Source organism: Emydura macquarii, unplaced genomic scaffold (assembly GCF_026122565.2).
Source record: "Emydura macquarii macquarii isolate MOO-44397 ecotype Brisbane River unplaced genomic scaffold, CSIRO-AGI_Emac_v2 contig_1390, whole genome shotgun sequence".
Taxonomy (NCBI): Eukaryota; Metazoa; Chordata; order Testudines; family Chelidae; genus Emydura; species Emydura macquarii.
The window spans coordinates 6,682,261-6,704,756 of NW_027131527.1; the positions used below are offsets into that span (position 1 = coordinate 6,682,261).

Sequence of the window (22,496 nt, forward strand, 5' to 3'; positions counted from 1 at the left end):
ATATCACTAGATCTGCATTCACAGACACCTGGACACAAGTATGGGCCAAATACTTACCAGATATAGAATATAGTAAGTCCACTACGCTGGGACAAACAGCACAGTACATGGTAGCAGTTTCATGGTTATATGCATAGATACACCTACCTTTCCCATTTACTGTTTTTAACCAAGAGTTAAAACAACTCTACTGGGTATAAGTCTCAAAACCCATGAATTGTAGATATGTTTGATATATATTGTGCCAGTCAATGATCCATGTAAGAATCTGGAAATATCCTGAACAACAAAGTCATATTTTTTTTAAAAATAACATGCCCCGCTCGTATTTCAATTTTATTTCAGACAGAATAAAGTAGGTAGGTGGTGGTTACCTGTAGAGGGCATGGGGCAGAGACTATTGAAGTTAGTGGAAAGGCTTAAATTGATGTTAATGGTTTTTGGAATTACCCCAGAGAGTTTATATTAGGGCTACATGAGAATATCCTCTTCACTTACTTATACACAGTATTAATTCACTGACTGTCTGAAGGGATGCGGTATTTTTCTTTTTTCATTCATTTATTTAGGCATCTTCCTACTTTATTCTAGAAAGCATCACCAGAATCTCTAGGTTATTATGCATTCCCTGCACTCTCCAAAGCATTTCATCAAGACTTAAGGTTGTCAGCAGTTCTCTGATGTATGGTTTACCCTTCACCTGTACGACCAGACGAACCACACCTATAGAGATTCCACTGGGGGGATCCCCTCCCCCTTCACATAAAGGTACCACCACTACCATCCCCAAGAACCAACTGCAACTTCAACTCACTGTCTCCAAAACAGCACACACAAACACAACACTAATGGCATTAGAGGAAGGCTTGGACAGCTGGATGATGATAAAACTGAAGAAAGTTAAATAAAAGCATCCTAACCACCATGAATGGGAGAGAAACAGAAGAATTGAGGAAGAAAATTTAATAGGATTTTGAACAAAAGATAAGAATCTTTGTTAAGTGAAAATGAGTTGAAGAAAGAAAATAGGACAGAACAGAGACAATTAACTAAACCAGAAAGAAAGCAATCTGCACAGAAGTTGAGTGAATTTATAGTTTTCTGCCAATGTGTTGAACATATGAAGGATTTGGTTGCTGCTCAACATGTCTGACTTTTGTTGAAAATACAAAAATGACTAAGTCAGCTCCAAGCCACATACACTGTGTAAGTGGAGAGAGAAAAATATTCATTGCTGCTTTGTTGCATTAAGATAGATTCACCTCATTCTGCCACATAGGAGAGAGAGGCAACTCCATGATTTCAATGTGAGTTGTGCCCTACAGGAGAGAAGGAGGTCCCAGGGAAACTATGATGTCCCAGTTTTGAACTGCAAATTTAGAGACAGTAGAATTTCAGCTATAGCAGCCTACAGTGAGTGCATTGCTACAGCTATCTGTGCTCCACTAGGAAAGCTGTTCATGCACCTACAAAGTTCCGGTACTTGTGGCTTCTGGAAGAAACACAATTTACTTGAACTAAAGGTGTGACGTGATTTCTCCGCTTTTATTTCATTCTGTATGTTCTCTTCCAGTATTCTGAAACAGTTCGGTAAAGGTAAATTAAGTCACTAAATTACTACAAAACAAAGATTATCCATTTTATATCTGTCCAAAAAAAAAAGCCACTTGTTGTATATGGATAAGTATAACCCACTCATTGATTTGTGGATGCAAGGTCCTTCAAGAGCATCACAAATCCATAGGATATTCCTGAATGCTAGGTCTTCCATTTAGATTTATATCGGAAGATTTATAGAGTCACATGCGAATAGACTGCACCTAATTGACCCAGGAATACCATGAAGCTCCTTAAGAGCTGTTTTCCAACAGAAATCTGAAATAAGTAAAATTTAAAACATTTCTGGATTAAAAACATCTCCTAATGGTTAGGAGTCAATCATTTTTGGGCAAAATCACCCTCATTAGGGAAGGGGGGGAACGTTTGAGAAAATAACACAACAATTGGTGGGGCAGGGAGGGCACAAAAGAATCTTTCTATAAAGTAAGGGTTGAGAAAAAGTTTAAAAATAAAGTAGGTCCCCTAAAGTACGGCACAGGCTCTATAGATGGGGGAGACGAAAAAAATGTAGAGGCACTCACTATTTACTTTGTAAGTGTATTTAACTCTAGTAGAGGTAATTACTGAGTACACAGAGCTGGGGGATTATATGTGGGAACTTCGCTGCTATCAGAACCACTCACTGAAATTTAGAAATTATTCAGGTGAGGTACCAGAATATGGTGCCAGTTCTTCCAAAGTGAGTGGGAGGTAGGATGCAAAGCTGGTAACTATGACCTTGTAAATGTGACCCCTGGTCTAGGCAAGACACTTAAGTCAATCATTTGGGGTCAAAGGATAGGATATAAACCTTTATTAGGAGTAAGTTTTGTCAGACAAGTCTGGCTAAGGTTTCTTTCTGGGGTTGGGAAAGAGTGAGGAAACATACAAAGTCAAAAGACATTATCTACTCAGTCAAGCATTATGTGAGAAGTCACAAGAAATTAGTGGTTAAAACGTTGTAGCACCACTGACTGTGTTGCTACAACACAACTCCCCAGACGACCATTTCCAGTCTGCTCTAATGAAGGTACTTCTGCACAACTAGAAAGAATAGACAGTTATAAGCAAAGGAAACTGGGTTTTTTTAGAAATTGTTCTTTTTTTAAAAAAGAAAAATATTTCCCTGGTAAATTCTGGCCCATATTTTAATGACCTTCATGTATGCATGCAACTCCTGTTACCATCAGTGGACGAGATACACCTTTAAAATGTTTCTACTAACCACTTTTGTTTAGTGGTTGTGCAATCTTACTAGACCTCCATTTGTGATACTAGCTCCCTTTTTTTCTGGGATCAAGGGAACAATTCTTGTCCTCTGTACAACAACAGCTGCCTCTGCTTTTGTTTCTTCTTTCATTCCATCTCTCTCTCCCTTTGCTTCACCAAAGAGGCCAGCCTTGCTGCACCAATTAATTTCTTTCTCCCACTCTACTTTTCCTTCCTTCTTCCATAATATGCATGTACACATTAAAATCTCCCTAATGGTCTCTTCATTCAAACTCCTCCTGGAAAACCCACTTCTTCCAGGAAGCCTACAAAAGTTAAACGAAAATCAACATCCCCTTTTAAAGAAAAATTAAGTTATAATTTAGCACCATCCTGTGAGTGTCCTAGAATGTTATTGTTTGATCCTTCGCCCATCTTTTAGATTGTCAACTCATTGTCACAAGGACCAGAAGTCCAATTCTCTATTCACATCAGTATAATTCCATTGATTTAGAGAAGTTACACTGATGTAAATCTAGAGCAAGCAAGACCACAAATCAGGCCTATCAAGTCCTTCTAAATCTAGCCCTCAAACCCAAACATGAGAAGGAAAGAGGTTACATGAGCCAATAGTGGGAGGGGAGAGAAAATGCTCCCAGCAAAATATGGAGAAAGATACTTTTGATGTTCCAAATCTAATTTCCCCTCTCACAACAAGTGTAATTCACTCAAGTTAAAGGTAAAGAGCATTTGTTTTCTCTTGCTGTGGATGTCAGACAAAGGTAGATGAAGACTTAGAGGGGAATTACTTTTTGAATTGTATGAATGTCTAAATTTCTCTCCTACCACACTAGACAGTGTAGAAATTAAAAGTGAAGAAAAGGAAGAAAAATTCAGAGCCCTCCAACTCCCAATTCCTTCAAATAATCCAGATGCTAAAATGTAAAAGGACCAAGCAGCAAGGCCTGGAACAGATGGTGCAGGCCCAGCAACAACAAAAACAGGAGCTAGGGCTGATGTAGGAAGAGTATCAAGAGTTTCCTTACTCTCTTCATCCAATCCATCCATTTAAACCCAAGCTTAACTCCACAGTGGTCTATCACCTCCATGTTTCAAAGTCCTCCCCCTGCTGTACTGCACCATGGATGTGAATGGCATTGCCAGTTTAGAACAAGATTTGCCTTTCATAAAACATCATGTTAAGTTTTGGGATGGTGGTAACTGGAATGACTGTGTCTGACTCAGCTCCATTTGCTTCTTTGAATCTCAAAGTTTATTCATAAATTAAGAACAAAACTGGTGAAAAGATTGTAATGAATAAATCTTCGAAATCTGCCCTTTTGGATAACTTTGACTGAATAAGGTTATTCATACTATCAATTTCAGTTGTTTAAGAGTAGTTATCAGACTTGGGTGCAGTGAGAGAAGCTGGGGAATATCTGCTGGTGTTGTAAAATATTTTGCAACTATTTAAAAAGTAATTGGTGCAAACAGCCTTTCATTGTTGTTTTCTGTATTTGTAAAGGATTTGATCCAAAACCCTTGACTTGAATGGTCTTAGGATCAGGTTCTAAGGACCCAATCCACTGAGGCACTGAGTCCCCTCAGCTGCCATTGGATTTCAAGCTATACGAGATGACCATCTCCAAGAGGAACAAAACACATTCTAGTTTCAATATATGAGGCTCACCCTCAGAAGTTGCTATTACCTTGAATGTCACTGGCTTGAACTCTGCCCATTTCTCTCCGAGTTCTTCCATTTCCCACTAACCTTCTCCCCTACCCAGCCTCCAAAATGGTGTTTAAATAAAAGTATTAGGCTGTTTACGCTGATTTTCTGTCTAATTAAATTTTTATTTAAAATTTTTGGCTTTTTGTAAATTTTACCAAGTTTGTTAGAAGTATGTAAAGCAAAACTCAAAAATAGCAAAACTTGTACCATATCTGGTCAGCAGAGAGGGGATCTGAGTTTTCTTGCGCACTAAATTAAACAGTGATGGGCCAGATCGTCACGTGGTGCAAATCAGCATAGAGCCACTGATTTAAATGGAGTAACTCTGGCCCACTGTTTTCCACTTGGGAGAGTGTGAGGGGGGGGCAGGGAAAAATCTTTCCTCCCCAAAACTCTAGTTAACTTTTTTAACTGTTACCAGAGAGGCTCAGAGAAGAATGAGTTGTGACAAAACGAAAAATAATTAGTGAAAAAAAAAATGGAAATACTTAAGGGTATTGAAATAGTCTCCAGACTGAGTATTCAGTTTACTACATATGTGCTGCAGCAGGAATGATTAAGGATACAGCAACCCTCAGCTCCGCATTTACTTGATGAGTCAGTTGATGTTACAGAGTTAAGACACGCAATTTTATCCCTACTGTTTTCCCACTGATACCCCCCCATCCTCATTTCAATTTACTTCAAAAAAGATGAAAAAACCCAACTGGAAGCTTTAAATACATACCCCCAATGATCCGAAAGCTTTTGGCACACTGCTGGCATGCCAGCCCTGAAAAGCTCTTTTTATCCAAGACTAAGATTAGACTTTAAATTTAGCTCAGAATTTCTTCCCCTAAACAGCTTGTAATTAGTTTTCAAAAAGGATCCCGCTGCTTATATTAGAATCCACTAGTCTGAAGAAATCAAGATGTGGAATTCTTTCCTCCCTTTCCACAGTCTGACCTTTCACATCCTACTTTGTCTGAAAAGTTGCCTTTTCTAGTAATATTAGCAGTGGCAAACTTCTAAAGAGAGGCAGTTTAGTACAAAAATGCCCTCTCCTACTTATACACCGAAGAGGCTGCAATGCATATATAAGAGATTTGTTTGATCCTTGACTGATGCTGACCCAGGCTCAGCTGCTGCTTCTTTCTTTTCTCCTTTACACAAATGCAGCTCAGAGAAGCTTCTGCTAGAGGAGAAAGGAGCAATACATTTTTTTAAATTGAGTTTAAGTAAAAGAAGTGTTTACAAAATAAAAAGAGCAAAAGCTACCTTTTCTGTGATTTAAAAAAAAAAATCCCTCTTAATTTTTCCTCATAAGTCATTATGAGCATAGAACTCTAATGATTTGCTTTAGAAATTACATATTACCAACGATTCATTATGGTTCATTTCAGCTGCATTGTGTTTTCATGCTCCTAGCAAAACATATACCAGCTTTAAGTCTCAATCTATTTATGCTCTCTGTGGTCAGAAAACATAAAACATTCATCACTTTATAACTCCAGGTGATTAGGAGGTCTAGGAGGGGAAAATGCAGCTTTCTGTTACTAGTGAAGAGAGAGAATTCTAGGCAAACCCAAAGACAGATTGTTTTAGCTGACAAGTCTCTTGCTAATTGAGTTGTTAGAAGTATTGTCATTCTACATCTAGTGAGAGGGGGGAAAAAAATCTATTTTCTCTGCAGCATCCAAAATTATTAAGGGCATCTGAACAGAAAGGCAAACAATTCACTGATTATAGTGCATAGCAGTTTGACAACTTTCTTAATTCACTTAAAACTTTGAACATGTACTAGTATACCAAGTCTAGTGGTCAAAGAGGGCAATTAGGTACAGCATTTCTGCATTGTTCTACAAACTGTTAATATTTCAAACACAAGTTTATCTTGCGGGCATCTTACTTAAGCATATAAACCATATATGGAATATAAACGGGAGGATAAATAGCTGGGAATTTATTTGCTGATATTGAACATTGAGGCTGTTGAAAGCCAGACTTGGAACACAAATAAAGAAGCAGATCAGGCATTTAAGCAAGAAAACACTCTTTCATCTAATCACTTCTCAGGACTGATTTGGTGGATTTCTTGCCATACTTACAGTGAAATATGCAAAAAGTTAGGGCTTTCTTACATAAAAAAGCCCTATGGTTTTGAGTTATAAGAGCAGCACATATTTACGTAAGTTCAGTTCACTGTTTATTATCATTAAATGATCCCACTGCACTGACTGGTGAAAAGGATTATGAATCTCAAAATTGTTCAATTCCCAGACAAAAACATTAAAATAGAATTAAAAGGTTAAGAAATACAATTGCTGAGACAGGATAGAAATAGAGTCCTAAATCATAATTTCTGTGTTTTGCAATCCATGATGACTCTATGGGATTATTAATACAGTCCTATAGGCACAATGGTATATCAAAATATGCCTGTCCCTTAAAGTGTGTGTTTTTCTGACACTATAAACAGAGAACTGCATTGTTTTGGTGAGCAAAAATCCTAAAATATTTGACAGTCAGGAATGATGGAATTTACATTCTAAGAACAAACTTAATTATGCCCTGTAACACCTTCAGCCCCTTCTATTCTGATCCATCTATTCTTTCAATATGCTCTAGAGATCCTAAGGTCTAATTTTGCCTCTCTCATTTTACATGGCCACCCACAAGCCACTATCTGACCATGACTGATCAAAGACCCAGGCCTCCATACAGCTGTTACTGGCTGGAAATACCAACATCTAATTTCTTAGGGAAGAAAGCAAGAACTGAGACTAAGAACATGTGAGTTCAGTTTATGGCTCATTGTGTCTGACCTTTGACATATCAGAACATCTCTCTGCCTCAGTTATTTTCTCGGCAAGAAAGGGGCTAATTACTTCACATGGGTGTTTTAAGGCACAGTTTATTAGTTTCTGCTGTCATGCCAAGATGGAAGATTCTTTACAGGTACAAGGATATGTATCTGGATATCAGTTAAGGGGTCAAGCCCACCCTCGTTCCTGCCATGGTACCCTTATATCCAACATAGGGGTAGGTGTCTCTGTACTCTGTTTACTGTTCCAGTAGGCGTAGTAGAACTTAGTGTAACCCCTTTTTTTCTGGGTTACTTGGGAGCAGGCAACACTCACCAGTGTGCACAGGCGCCCAAGGTTGCTGACTACAAAGGAGATCCCGAGTATCCCAGTGATGATGCAGGATAGGTGGAATCCTCTGTCCACCCCTCTGCAGTCCCTTTACTCCTAAAGGAGTTTATAATTGGCAGTGCCCCCACCTGGCTGGGCCCTGTACACGCTCAACAGCATGCCTTGGGAGCTTCCAGGACTAAACCTATTCTAATAATAATAATCCGTGGCATAGATCTAATTCAAAAAATAGCAGTTATGTAAACGATACATCCAATATACTTAAATTAGAGTTAACACACCTTTACTTAACAAATTAAGGAAATATGGCATAACAGACATATTAAATATCTACTATTTTAAATCCACAGGAATGGTTGAATAAATCAATGAATAAATATAGCATACAGTAATAAATTAAACGTGTCTAACTGGCATTTACACTGTCACTATTTACCCCACCTCTGGAGTGTACACTCCCCTAGAGTTCAGGGCCCTAACCCCTTGCTTGCAGGGGCGCACTTGAAGATCTGAAGAAGGAGACAGCACTCTGTTGGTTCAGTGTACCAGTTCAGCCCAGGTATCAAGCTGAAGATTTGGAGTTGGCCCAACCAAATGTCAGGAGTCCTGGCCCTGGCTCGAAGAGAATACCTCTCTGCCTCTTCTCAGGCCCAGTCAAAGTCTCTCTGCTGTGCCCCTTCCTTTACAAGCCCTACCCCAAAACAAAAGGGAGGGGAGAGGCACTCACACCACCTTCAAAGCAGGCCCACTTCAGGCAGCTCCAGGCTCAGTCCCTGCCCTGGCTTGGGCAATGCCACCAATCTCTGAAGCTGCCGGCTCCATCAAAACTCCAGCAGGCTCTCAGCAGCAGCTTCCAGCCTCGGCCGCGCTCCACCCGCCAAAAAGAAAATGGAGTCCCCATATGCTTTTTTCTGAGCCCCCTGGGAGAGGGAGAGTTTCTCTCTCTTTTTCCCCAGGCATCATGGGAGCTGTAGTCACCCAGAATCTTCTCAACTGTAAAACTCCCAATTAAGTTCCAAGCCCCTCAAGTACAGGGTGCCTACATTAGTCTAGATCATACCCTGACAACGCCATTGTTTCTAACCATTCACCATCTCTCTCTGGGAAGGTATAGTCCCGATTAGCATCCTTGAAACCATCCTCTCTACACCTACTCAGAGGTCAAATCACCATACTTAGCAACATGTTGAGGCTTCATTACTGATAAGAGAGAGACAGTAGCTAGCATATATCTAAAAGGTGACACAGTCATTTCTAACCACCTACGTGAAAAGTTTCTGAAGTGTTTGTACTACTTAGCATACTCATTAAGTGGATGACCAGCTGAAATTAAAAGTCAGAATTAAGATTATTAGCAGAACCTTAACATCAGATGTTTCCATTTGTGTGTGTATGTTTTAAGTTACCATGGTCTAATGGTTTGTTTTGTTCAGAGGGAAGGATGTTTCCTCCCTTAATTCTATTAAAGGGCATCTGGAAGTTTCTGAGTTGTTTTATTCAACATCTCTAAAATTTCATTTTCATTTCTTCTTACTTTTATTGGCTTGTTTGTTTGTGAAAAACAGATTTAGAAAAAAGTGGAGAGAGATCTTACTATACAAGAAAAGAAAGCAAGAATGTTTCAGTGAATCAGCAACACCATGGCTACAGGTCACTATCCAGGAATCAGCAGCTGTAGGGCTACTCTATTTGTGTCCCTGGGAGACAATTAAGCTCCTCCTCTTTCTTTACCCAAGTTGTATACGATTTCTCGTGTGTTGTCTATGGTTGTTTGTATTTGCAGCATATTAATATCTGATAACTGAATTGTGTTAGTTATTGTTAAATTTCCAGAGCTGGCATTGCTATTTGACAGAAATTCAAACTCAGAGTGGCTTAAGTTTGGTGAGCACACATGGTCCATTTTGCCTTGAAGCGGAAAACAAATAAAAAACAACAGACACTGCTTCAGCTGCCAAACTAAGCCTCAGAACACTAATGTTCCTAAGTCTCCACTGGCTTACACTTCATGTAGCAGTACAAAGCGTCGGTCATTGCCATTGATTTGGTGACTGGTAAACCTTTGCAAATTTCATAGCCATTAACATGTAAAAAGGGACTTTTGCTTGCAGCAGGAGAAAAATAGTGACGTTGTATTAACAAAAGCCTTTAGTTTTAAATAATTTCACAGGGTCCTTGGAGGTAGGAACGGCAGCTGTCCAGTGGCATACATGTACACAAAATGCCAGTCATTAGCTACAGTAACCACGCTATTGTCAGAAAAGTAAGGGATTCCTCTGACTTGTTAGTCTGGAATGTTAATCTGTTTTAAGCAGTCAGAAAAAAACAGTCAATCTACAGCCAAAGAAAGATTTGTACTTCAGGCAACAGACTATAAAGAAGTCATAATGAACTGGCAGAAATTTACCACCCCTTTTTAAAAGTATCTATATGTATATTTCTTCATTGAACCTGCTAAAAGTCACGTACTGATGAAGAGATGTCTCAAAATCCATGTGATTTGAGGAGCTCACCTGCTAGACTCAATCCTTCTGGACATCATCAGAGCCAGCATGAGAGAGACAGTGATGAGAAGGATTCAAATGAAATTTCAAGTGAAAGGAAGAGTAAGGTTTCAGTAACATGAGACACAATTGAGCAATTGAAATAAAAAAGTCACTGCATTGTGATTATGTTCTGCACGTGGTCTGGAAGGAGAGGGCAAAGAAATATCTAGGACAAGACTAATAATTATATTAGAGAGCAAGGAACAGGGTGGGCCATGAATTCAATCTTCAGACATGAGGATGTCCATTCATGGTATACCTTTTAAAAGTCACTATTGTAATCGCATAGTCCTGCTCACTGGTGGGCTCTAACCTCTATACAGCCCAGAGCCAATTGAAAAATGCAAAGGTATATATATTAAAAATGAATTTTTTTTCCATTTTTCAAGATTCAAAATTAAAGGTTTTGATTTTTTCCAAATTTTGTATAATATTGTGAAGTGTAAAAGTTTTGAATGCTCATTCCCACTGTCACCAACTGCAATAAAATGTGCACCCAGGATTCCACAACCCGCTCACCCACCCACCCACCATCCCAACTTTGGAAAACAGAGTAGAAATGGAAAAAAAGAAAAGAAGTCAGTCTATTGCATTTGATGGCTAAAAAGAAGAAGGGGGAGGGGGGAAATCTGAGTATTTATGTTTAGAAATTGTTTCAGTTTTCAGAAACCAAAACCCTCAACTGGAAATTAAACCAATTTTCATCTTTAAGAGTCTCAAGTTTTTCTTAACATTTTCCCCCACAAAGTATAATTCATTTTTGACAAAGTAAATTTTTTTTGTCAGAAAATTCTGACCATCTCTAATAGAGACACCTGAATGAGGTGGCATCAAACTATATTATACACCCTCACGTAGGGGGAGAAGGGGACAGTTAAATGCATGCCAAGGAGCTCCTTAGAAGAGAGTAAATCAAGGGGAAATGGTGTAAAGTGGCAGAAGTTGTATTTTGTAACTGTTGGGATGATAATGTATCACCACTAGAACTGCATGAAATTTTTCACTCAAAACTCAACTCTTCCACCCCCACTTCCATTCCACACACACTGAAAAATGCAGTGTGTGTCAGTTGTGATGAATTGTTTTTTGGGGGGGAAAGGCATTATCAAAATTAACTATTTTGATATTTCTGAATTAATGTTTCAATTTTTCAGGCTAGATTCATAAAGGGATTTAGGCAGCGTTCACAGAAACAGTAGTAGCAGTAGCAGCCCACTATACTCAATAGCCCCATAGTTATGGAACTCACCTGGTTCCATAGGAGATAGGAGATCAAGGTTCAAATCCCCGTTCAGGAACCAAGGTGTTCCCTCCTCCCCAATCAGATAGGTGCCCCAACAGCTGGGATAGAGTCACTCTTACTCTCTCACCCAACACTTATTTATACAAAGTTCCAACAGGAGAGATTGAGAAAGGCCACACCAGAATACCCTACAGCCCAGTTCTTAGTGAGGGGGGATTTGGGTTCAAGTCCCTGCTCCAGAGTGGAGATTTAAACCTGGGTCTCCCATATCACAGGTGAATGCCATAACACTGGGCTACTGGACAGAAGAGGGTACCACCACCTTTGGTGATGAGAGTCTAGCCCTTCCATTTCTTTTGCATTTATTAAAAATGTTCAACAAAACATTTCCTGTCAAATGAAACACTTTCTTCCATCCAAAATGAAACTGACTTTCCTGACTTGTCAAAAATGCTGAAAATGTTTAGAATTTCAGTTCCACCTGAACTGAAATTCTCAATTTTTCAGAACTGCTAGAGAAATGAAGTCAGTTATTTGCACAGCTTCCATCACCACTCAATAAGACTCTGGTATCATTGGTGATGAGATGGAAAAAATGGGTTACTTGTAGTATATAAAATAAATGAAACCAGGAGCAAATACCATTTCAGTTAGGTATTCAAAACTGCAACTGACATTTTAAGATTAATGTGAAGCTAACACACAACAACTTAGGACAGATAAAGAACACTATGCTGACACCAAGTGGACGAACACTGTCAGTTTCATTCCAGGATTCTAACATACCTAGGGCCCTTCATTTTCTGTTTTTACCCAAAAAAAACCCCTGGATTTTACAAAAGCCATTATTTGGTTTTTACCAATTATCGCCCACATTCTTGGAAGTGTTGGAACTTTCCAGACCTGAGTTGTTGCTCTGGAAGGAGAGATGTCAGTTACATAACCCAGGAGCCCAGGTTACCAAACCACCATCTCTCCTTCCCAAGTGAGGAGCTGAGTCAGAAGTATCGGGATGACTCAAATGCTGAAGCAGGTACTGTGGTTGATCCCAAACCCACTACATACACATAACTATTTGTGCTACCTGCAAAAGTGGATAATCAGCATTCAAAGCAATAAAGAGCTCGGGATCTACTTTTCATGCTAAAATGAGTCATAACAATGACTATGCTGGGTCATACCAATGCCCATCTAGCCCAGTATCCTGTCTTCCAACAAGCACCAGTGTCAGACGCTTCAGAGGGAATAAACCAAGCAGGGCAGTTATTGACCAACCTGATTGCCTTCTATGAAGAGGTGACTGGCTCTGTGGATGTGGGGAAAGCGGTGGCCATGATATACCTTGACTTTAGCCAAGCTTTTGATATAGTCTCCCACAGTATTCTTATCAGCAAGTTAAAGAAGTATGGGTTGGATGAATGGACTATAAAATGGATAGAGAGCTGGCTCGATCATCGGGCTCAATGTGTAGTGATCAATGGCTCAATGTCTAGCTGGCAGCCGGTCATAAGTGGAGTGCCCCAGGGGTCGGTCTTATTCAACATCTTCATTAATGATCTGGAGGATTGAATGGATTGCACCCTCAGCAAGTTTGCAGATGACACTAAGCTGGGGGAATGGTAGATACCCTGGAAGGTAGGGATAGGATACAGAGTGACCTAGACAAATTGGAGGATTGGGCCAAAAGAAATCTGATGAGGTTCAACAAGGAAATGCAGAGTCCTCCAGTTAGGACAGAAGAATCTCATGCACAGCTACAGACTGGGGACCCAGCAGTTCTGCAGAAAAGGACCTGGGAGTTACAGTGGATAAGAAGCTGGATATGAGTCAGCAGTGTGCCCTGGATCCCAAGAAGGCTAATAGCATACTGGGCTGCATTAGAAGGAGCATTGCCAGCAGATTGAGGGAAGTGATTAGTCCCCTCTATTCGGCGTTGGTGAGGCTGCATTTGGAATATTGTGTCCAGTTTTGGGCCCCCCACTACAAAAAGGATGTGGACAAGTTGGAGAGAGTGCAGCGGAGGGCAACCAAAATGATTAGGGGGCTGGAGCACAGGACTTCTGAGGAGAGGCTGAGGGAACTGGGCTTGTTTAGTCTGCAAAAGAGAAGAGTGAGGGGGGATTTGATAGCGGCCTTTAACTACCTGAAAGGGGGTTCCAGGGAGGATGGGGCTAGGCTGTTCTCGGTGGTGGCAGATGACAGAACAAGGAGCAACGGTCTCAAGTTGCAGGGCGGGAGGTCTAGGTTGGACATTAGGAAAAAGTTTTTTACTAGGAGGGTGGTGAAGCACTGGAATGGGTTACCTAGGGAGGTGGTGGAATCTCCATCCTTAGAGGTTTTTAAGCTGAGGCTTGACAAAGCCCTGGTTGGGATGATATAGCTGAGGTTAGTCCTGCTTTGAGCAGGGGGTTGGACTAGATGACCTCCTGAGGTCCCTTCCAACTCTAATATTCTATGATTCTATGAATAGAAGGGAATAATCACTTCCCGCGTCCTACTGGCAATGCCCCTCCTAATGCAGCCCAATATGCCATTAGCCTTCTTGACAACCAGGGCACACTGCTGACTCATATCCAGCTTTTTATCCACTGTTACCCCCAAGTCCTTTTCTGCAGAACTGCTGCCTAGCTCATCGGTCCCCAGTCTGTAGCTGTGCATGGGATTCTTCCGTCCTAGGTGTAGACTCTGCATTTGTTCTTGTTGAACCTCATCAGATTTCATTTGGCCCAATTCTCCAGTTTGTTTAGGTCCTTCTGTATCCTATCCCTACCTTCCAGGGTATCTACCACTCCCCCCAGCTTAGTGTCATCCGCAAACTTGCTGAGGGTGCTATCTACCCCATCTTCCATATCATTAATGAAGATGTTGAACAAAACCAGCCACAGCACCGACCCCGGGGCTCTCCGCTTGTGACTGGCTGCCAGCTAGACATAGAGCCAGTGATCACTACTCATTGAGCCCTATGCTCTAGCCAGTTCTCTATCCATTTTATAGTCCATTCATCCAACCCATACTTCTTTAACTTGCCGATAAGAATACTATGAGAGACCATATCAAAAGCTTTGCTAAAGTCAAAGTATATCATGTCCACCGCTTTCCCCACATCCACAGAGCCAGTCACCTCTTCATAGAAAGAAATCAGGTTGGTCAGGTATGACTTTCCCTTGGTGAATCCATGTTGACTGTTCCTGATCACCTTCCTCTCTTCCAAGTGCCTTAAAATGGAAGACAACAAAAATGATTAGGGGACTGGAGCATAAAAGACTCATGAGGAGAGGCTGAGGGAACTGGGCTTGTTTAGTCTGCAAAAGAGGAGAGGGAGGGGGGATTTGATAGCAGCCTTTAACTACTTGAAAGAGGGTTCTAGAGAGGATGGAGCTACACTGTTCTCAATGGTGGTAGATGACAGAACAAGGAGCAATGGTCTCAAGTTGCAGGGCGGGAGGTCTAGGTTGGATATTAGGAAAAAGTTTTTCACTAGGAGGGTGGTGTAGCACTGGAATGGGTTACTTAGGGAAGTGGTGGAATCTCCATCTTTAGAGGTTTTTAAGCTGCAGCTTGACAAAGCCCTGGCTGGGATGATCTAGCTGAGGTCAGTCCTGCTTTGAGCAAGGGGTTGGACTAGATGACCTTCTGAGGTCCCTTCCAACTCTAATATTCTATGAATGATCCATCCCCTCTTCTCTAGTCCCAGCTTCTAACAGTCAGATATTTAGGAACACCAAGAGCAGAGGGTTGCATCCCTGACCATCTTGGCTAATAACCATTGATGGACCTATCCGCCATGAACTTATCTAATTCTTTTTTTAACCCAGTTACACTTTTTGCCTTCACACCATCCCTTGGCAATGAGTTCAACAGGTTTTCTGTGCATAGTGTGAAAAAGTACTTCCTTTTGTTTGTTTAAACCTGCTGCCTATTAATTTCATTCTTGTGTTATGGGAAGGGGTAAATAATACTTCCTTATTCACTTTCTCTACACCCTCCATGATTTTATAGACCTCTATCACATCCAGCTTTAGCTGACTTTTTTCTAAGATCGACAGTCCCAGTCTTTTTAATCTCCCCTCCTATGGAATCTGTTCCATACTCCTAGTTATTTTTGTTGCCCTTCTGTATATCTTTTTGAGATGGGCTGACCAGAACTATATGCAGTATTCAAGGTGTAGCTATACCATGGATTTATATTATGAGACTTATGAGACATTATGAGATTTTCTGTCTTATCATCAATCCCTTTCCTAATGGTTCCTAACATTTTGATCAGTACTGCACACAGAGTGGATGTTTTCAGAGAACTATCCACAATAACTGCAAGGTCTTTCTTGAGTGGTAACAGCTAATTTAACCCACATCATTTTGAATGTATAGATGGGATTATTTTTCCCCCCATGTGAAATTGGCAGGTGAAATTCAATGTTGAGGAATGCAATTTTGTTGTCCAATCCAGTTTTGAGAGATCCTTTTGGAACTCTTTGCAGTCAGCTTTAGACTTATCTTGAGTAACTTTGTATTATCTGAAAGTTTTGCCACCTCACTGTTCATTCCCTTTTCCAGGTGATTCATGAATATGTTTAACAGCACAGGTCCCAGCTATTTCCTTCTTTCTATTGTGGGGACCCCGCTATTTACCTCCTTCTATTGTGAAAATTGACCATTTATTCCCACTCGGTTTTCTGTCTTTTAACCAAATTACTGATCCAACAGAGAATCTTCCCTCTTATTCCATGACTGCTTACTTTGCTTAAGAGCCTTTGGTGTGGGACCTTGTCAAAGGCTTTCTGAAAGTCCAAGTATACTATATCCTCTGGATCATCTTTGTCCACATGCTTGTTGACACCTGAAAGCATTCTAACAGATTGGTGAGGCAGGATTTTCCATTACAAAAGCCATGTTGATTCTTCCAACATATTGTGTTCAACTGTGACTGATAATTCTGTTCTTTACTATAGTTTCAACCAATTTGCCTAGTGCTGAAGTAAGGCTTACAAGCCTATAATCACCAGGATCACTTCTGGTGCCTCTAAGACAATACAAACACTGTATCTGACTAACTTGCAAAAAAAAAATCCTTATGTTCTGAAATATTAAAAAACAGACAGGAGAAAAGAGTGAGATTTACCCATAAAACTGAAAAGTTAAGTGAAAGTTGGTCCAAAATTTTAATTTTTGTAATAAACTGATAAATTCATGGGGAAAATGTTAAACAAAATAAAAACTGAAAAGGGAGGGCCTTAAACATACCTTAAGAACAGGTCAAAGAGTATTTAAAAGCTGGAAGTCTTGGTGAAAGCAAAGATTCATGGTATTTTTTAAAATTGTTTGGAAATTAGTTTCCACAGCTTCTCCAAAACCAGAAGTTTAGTCAGATCTCAAAGCCTACGTTATAGCAAAGATGATAGTAATTGTCAACTATTATGGTTCAGCAAAGTCACCAAGACAGGAAATTTTCATGCAGTACATCAGCTTTCTATTTCTAAACTTCCCTCTGCAGCACCGATAGCCACAGCATAGCCCTTAATCTCCCCAAATTTGATTAAGAGACGTATATTTTGAGAAGCCCTGCTCAGAAATCTGCTCCCCTAAGGACAGACATCCACCGGGAATTTTCATTCCCATTTTCTATTGGTGTTTTTTATCAGCATTTAGGGACAGATACAAAAGCGACCAGTCTAATTAGTTATTGGCCTGATTTATTTGATCAGTATTGTAGTGTTTTACTTACAGAATTACAAGATTCCATTTTGAACAATTTGCCTGTTTATGCTTGAGGAATATACATGCTTATGAAGTGAAGCACATACTATGAAATAAAATCCACTATCCAAGACTTTGTGGGTTCCCCCCACTCATTTCTTCCAGGGCAGCTTGTATTTCCATCTCACCCCCACAACATCATGTTTTGAGGGGGAGAATCCCAACTGTCCTCCTCAAGAGTGGGAAAGCACCGACATTAGTACTGATGGAGTGAATATGAATTTAGTTGGGGGATTTCAATGAGTTGGGTAAGAGAAGACAAAAAGGTGACAATGACCTCTCTCATTAGCTCTGCCTCTGTCCAGAATGAATGTCACCACCACAGAGGATGATCAATTGTAGATTCTGGGGGCACAGTAGGAATAATTCCACAGAAGTGGCACCTCCCCCACAAGGATTGGCTGAGTTCCCCCACACCTCTGTCCACCTAGAGAGAGAAGGAACAATTTAGGCATTTATTTTAATGTCCAAGCAAGACAACACATTCCAGTAAATGTCTGAATCTCACATGCACAAGCTAAAAGTATTACTTACCTGATAAAATCCTGAAATATATTCTTATCTTTGAAAAAAAAAAAATGCATCCTTATCCAACGCCCCAGGGATTTGCAATAAGCAAGGGGCAAGATTGGCTTTTTGAAAAGACTTTTCCTCCATGTAGGTTATGTAACCACTGATACCTTTCCCCACCAAACACAAGATCAAGATGTTTATATTTTGGTCTAGAGGACTTATTTCAGGTTAAGGAAAACAAAGAATGAACAAATATAAAAGTCAGAAAGAGAAAATTCACTGTCCCACTGTGAAACTGGACTGGAACACAAAGCGGCTGCTGATTCTGCAGCATGCGGGGAGACAGATGCCCATTAAAAAAAAAAAAAAAAAAAAAAAAAAAAAAGCATACACAAAAGGACATTTCCTTCCCATTATCTAACACCACCACTGCCTACCTGTATCTTCAAGTAGAATGAAACCCAGTGGGTTATATGACCAAAGTGACTCACAAATATTGGCAAATTACTTTCTGCCACCACGTTTAAAAAAAAAAAAAAAATCCTGAGAGACTAGCTTAGCAATAAAATTAATGCTGCTTTAGTATCTCAGATTGAAGGAAGCTTCAGACAGCTCTAAGAGCTTCCTGGGGAATACCAGATCTGATCTTTTGAAGAGCACAAACACCAGCAGTGCCTCCAGAGCAACTTCTGCAGACTGGCCTACCCTTGTCACAGCACCACCAAACCCCAAACACCTTGGTGTCTGGGCAATAGACAGAGAGAGAGAACTCTGTTCACTTTAATTAACAAGTATGGTTCTCAGCCAAGATTAGAGATGGAACTTGGCCACAAAGTTTGGATCCTGACCAGGACCAGATCTTCCCCAAAGTTCAGGGCTTTTGTATCTGGTGGTTTGCTTGAGGCAGAACCGACACTGAAGCCACTTTGAGTAGTGTTAAATGATTCCTGGTTTCAATTATGCTAATAAAGCTACAAAGGGAAATACACATCTAGAATTCACCTCCCCCCGCCCCCAATAAATAAATAAATAAATCCACCCACTGCTGGTGCAATTCATTAAGTAGTCTATTAACACCACATCAGCTGTCCTATGAAAATATTGAGTGAGTTGCAGCCCACTGTGATGTACATTAGCAAAGCAAGTCCATCTATTTAACCTGATGAAAGCCTTTTGAAAGCAAGAAATTCAAATTGCTGGGATTTGAACAGAGGTCACTCATTTAAGATCAGGATCTCTATCCATTTAAACTAAGGGAGCATTTCTGCTAGCTGTCAATAGGAATTGCACTGAGGTCCTCTTTCCAAGTCTAGAGACATAGGCAAGAGTGTTTTGAATCCAAGCTCCACAAATTCAATCCTCTAGAAGATTGAGATGCTTTTTTCACAACCATTTTGTAATTAAAGGAGTATTTAAATTGCCACAGGACTGGTGGTGCAGCAGTATGCCAGATTCATTATTGAAGCTTTCATTTCATGGCAATTTTTGAGGTTTCAACATTTGTTTTGTTCTGCAGTGGAACAAAAACCTTTTGGACATTTTCCTGAAAAGGAATTGTCAAAATGTCTGTTTTTGGATCAAGAAGCTCAGGTTTTAAGTCTCTAACCATAGAGCTCTGGACAATAAAAAGCCTTCCTGACAGAATTTTGTTGAAAATAATACATCGCTGTGAAACATTTTGTCAAAAATGTTCTGACGAGCTCTAACCATATTCCATATATTCTCCTAGAAGACATGTATTAGTTCTGGGATTGCTGCAGAGAGGTTGAACAAACTCAGTGTGCAGTCCCCTCAACATTTAATTCTAACATTGGATAAAGGAGGCCAAACATATATAAGGAAGGAAGATAAGAGGAAAAACTAGAAAGGAAACAGGTTACTAGTGATGTTGACTCTCCCTCTAGTTGATCCCTTTCCTTAAGGCAGAGAGACCAGCACCACTGAAGAGACACTCATCACATTTCTGTTCAGCTTTAGCTCTACCAGCTAGCCAAAGCAATTGATAATATTTTAGAGAAAGAATATCTGTGACTGTTGTACAGAGAGAGGGAGAGAAAGCAAGCCTGTCAATTCACCTGTTCATTTAAGTTTGAAAGATGTATTCTATACAAGTCAACAGCAGCAGTGGGAAAGGAAAGATTTTAGTAAAATCTGACACCCACACAGAGAATGGTGGAAAAGGAGCATGACAAAGTGCTATAGCAAAGTTGGATTGGTAGCTCATCTACCTAGTGAAATTAAATGAATCTTGTCCATCCAATGCAGCTAGCAATGTGCTATGTGGTAAAACAGAGACATACTAGAAAAGACTCAGGTTAAACAAACATTCAAGTGTCTAGACCTCTTTTCTAAAGTACTGTGAGGAAGTGATTTCTTGGTATCATTGCATTGTGAATGTTGACAGAAGATTATAAAGCTATGGCTCCCTATGCTTAATGACTATGCAGTCTAGGCAGCACTTTGTAACGCAACACCATCACCATGCCCACAAGCACCCATAACAAGCAGGAATGTTGGGTGACCCAGGATACAACATTTTGGTTTAGGTTGGATTATTTAAATCTTCGGTTTTTAAAAATATTGTCTCCCTTCCCCCAGGCATCTCTATGCATCAGTTCTTCAGAGTCGGGGGGGAGGGGGAGGGGGGGGAGAGCGGGGGAGCACTCAGACACACATATCATTCCCTCCAATCCCAGACAGTTCCAATACCATCAGTACCCGGGAACTCACTGTGGGAGTCTTTCACTCATACAGAACTCCCCGTGCAGGACGGGTATTATAGGACTGGATAGAATAATGAAGTATTATTCCATGCAAGCCGCTTTTACTTATCTCAGACTCCTCACCAGGGCCTGGAGAAAGCTACGCCTATAACTGAGGTGCAGTATATCTGGAATTTCTGGGTGGTTTGACACCTGTTTGTTAAAATTCCATTAATATAGGTAGGTGTGTAAAGAAGCACTAGAAGCATCACCTTGAGCAAATAAGCCCATTCCCCCATCACCCCATCCCATATCCTCCCCTTCTTTTGGTGTAAACCTCTAAGTGCTCATGTAAATACTAGAATAACTGATATAAGGCAAGAGTCTGCGTGAGAAATCCTTCTCACTAGAGAAGTTATGAAAGTAAGTTCCATTCCAAGGAATGTGCCTTGGTCTGCTGGTTAGTGTTTTGATGAAACCCGTGTCTAGAGACTTTTACTGAGTTTGCTTTTATGTCTAAAGAACCTTTAAGCAGTTATTGTTATTTAGACAAATAATATATGAAGGGGTGCCTACCCAAAACTCTACGTGCTACTGCCATCAGTTATGAGAACAAAATTAGATCACCCACAGAACACCACACTCCTTGTCCACCCCTACTCTCCCCTTCCCAGGATTTCTTTAAAAGGCTCACCTCAGAGAGAGGGAGAGAACCCTACAGCTGTGCCCTATTTGGGGTTTCATTAAAGAACTTGAAAGGATCTGTCAGTGGACCTACGTTCTTGTCATCACGATCCTGGGCAGACTGAAGTGACTGCTAGACATTTCAGAGAATGGGGTGTGTTGGGGTGTGTTTTTGGGGGGTGGGGGGAATCCGCTTCCAAAGCAAAAGTGCAGCCTTTTAGAGTGCCTCTTGCGTCTCATGTGTTTTCACTGCATATTTGCTTTGATTGCTGTCACATCCTTTCTTCTTGACACTTTTGGTTGGTAGAAGCAAACTAGGCAGCTAATAGCCTAATGCTGCAACCCTTACATACTCATGGAAAGCCTCCCAATGGAAGTTAATGGAATAAATCACATCAGTAAAGGCTACTTGCAAGAGTAAGTTTGGCAGGATCAGGCTGGGGCCTAAGATTGCTACATGTTGAACTGCAACGATCCTGCTTTGAGGTCTGAAAACCCACGTCCTACAGCGTATGAACACTTTCAGTTCATCTTCTCCTCTAAAAGTAGTTATTCACTTTCCTTTTTATCCAGCAAGTAATTAACATGCCCCATAACATTATTCCCAGATTGATAGTCCCAGGGGATTAGTGCTTTCAGTGCTGAGATGGACTGTATATGACAAGGGATAAACTATGTAAAATTTAGAGTAAAAAAGTCTGCTAGGTTCCTCTGGTCCAGTCCTTTCCCTGCCCCCATCCCTCCATACCAGAAGTGGCTGGAGCTGGAGCCCAGGAAAGTGAGGAAACCACTAGCAGTGGTTAGAGACTGGCACAATGCAGACACCTTGGACAGCACATCTCGCACGGTGCAGCACATCTTACACTGGTAGATTCTGTCCTAATCTGCAAACATCCTGGTAAACCAGTCCAGAGCAGCCAGAGGTGCCACACTGTATAGTCATTTCATGATGTAACATTAGGATGACATCCACTTAAGATACAAACCTAGATATCACCACTACGTTAACCCATTGTGCTACCTTCCCCTTCTAGAATGGATTTTTAAAAAGATCTAAATTGAAGAGCAACAATACATAACGGCAGGAATTTGAAAAAAACAAACAAACAAAAAACCCACATAGATTAGTGCTATTATAGAAGGAAAGTCATCCGTACTAAGTTCAACATCATAAGGGTTTTGAGAAACACAATACAAGGAGAAATTGAAGAACCAATTTTACTCTATATCAGTGCATGCCTAGGGACAGCCAAAATGTGTCTTCACTCAATAGCTTCTGAAAAGACATTTTTACTCTTCTGCCTTTGCTTTCTTATGTCATCAGTGATGAATATGGAGTATGGCTGGGAGATAAACGAAAAGACTTACCTCTGAAAA

The 22,496-nt window shown here is 40.4% G+C and overlaps 1 protein-coding gene across 1 annotated transcript in view; it reads right to left on the minus strand.

Moving 5' to 3' along the window:
* The window catches only part of FAM13C (family with sequence similarity 13 member C), a 219,991-nt gene that overhangs the window by 180,029 nt on the left and 17,466 nt on the right, over positions 1-22,496 (minus strand). The window lies entirely within an intron of this gene.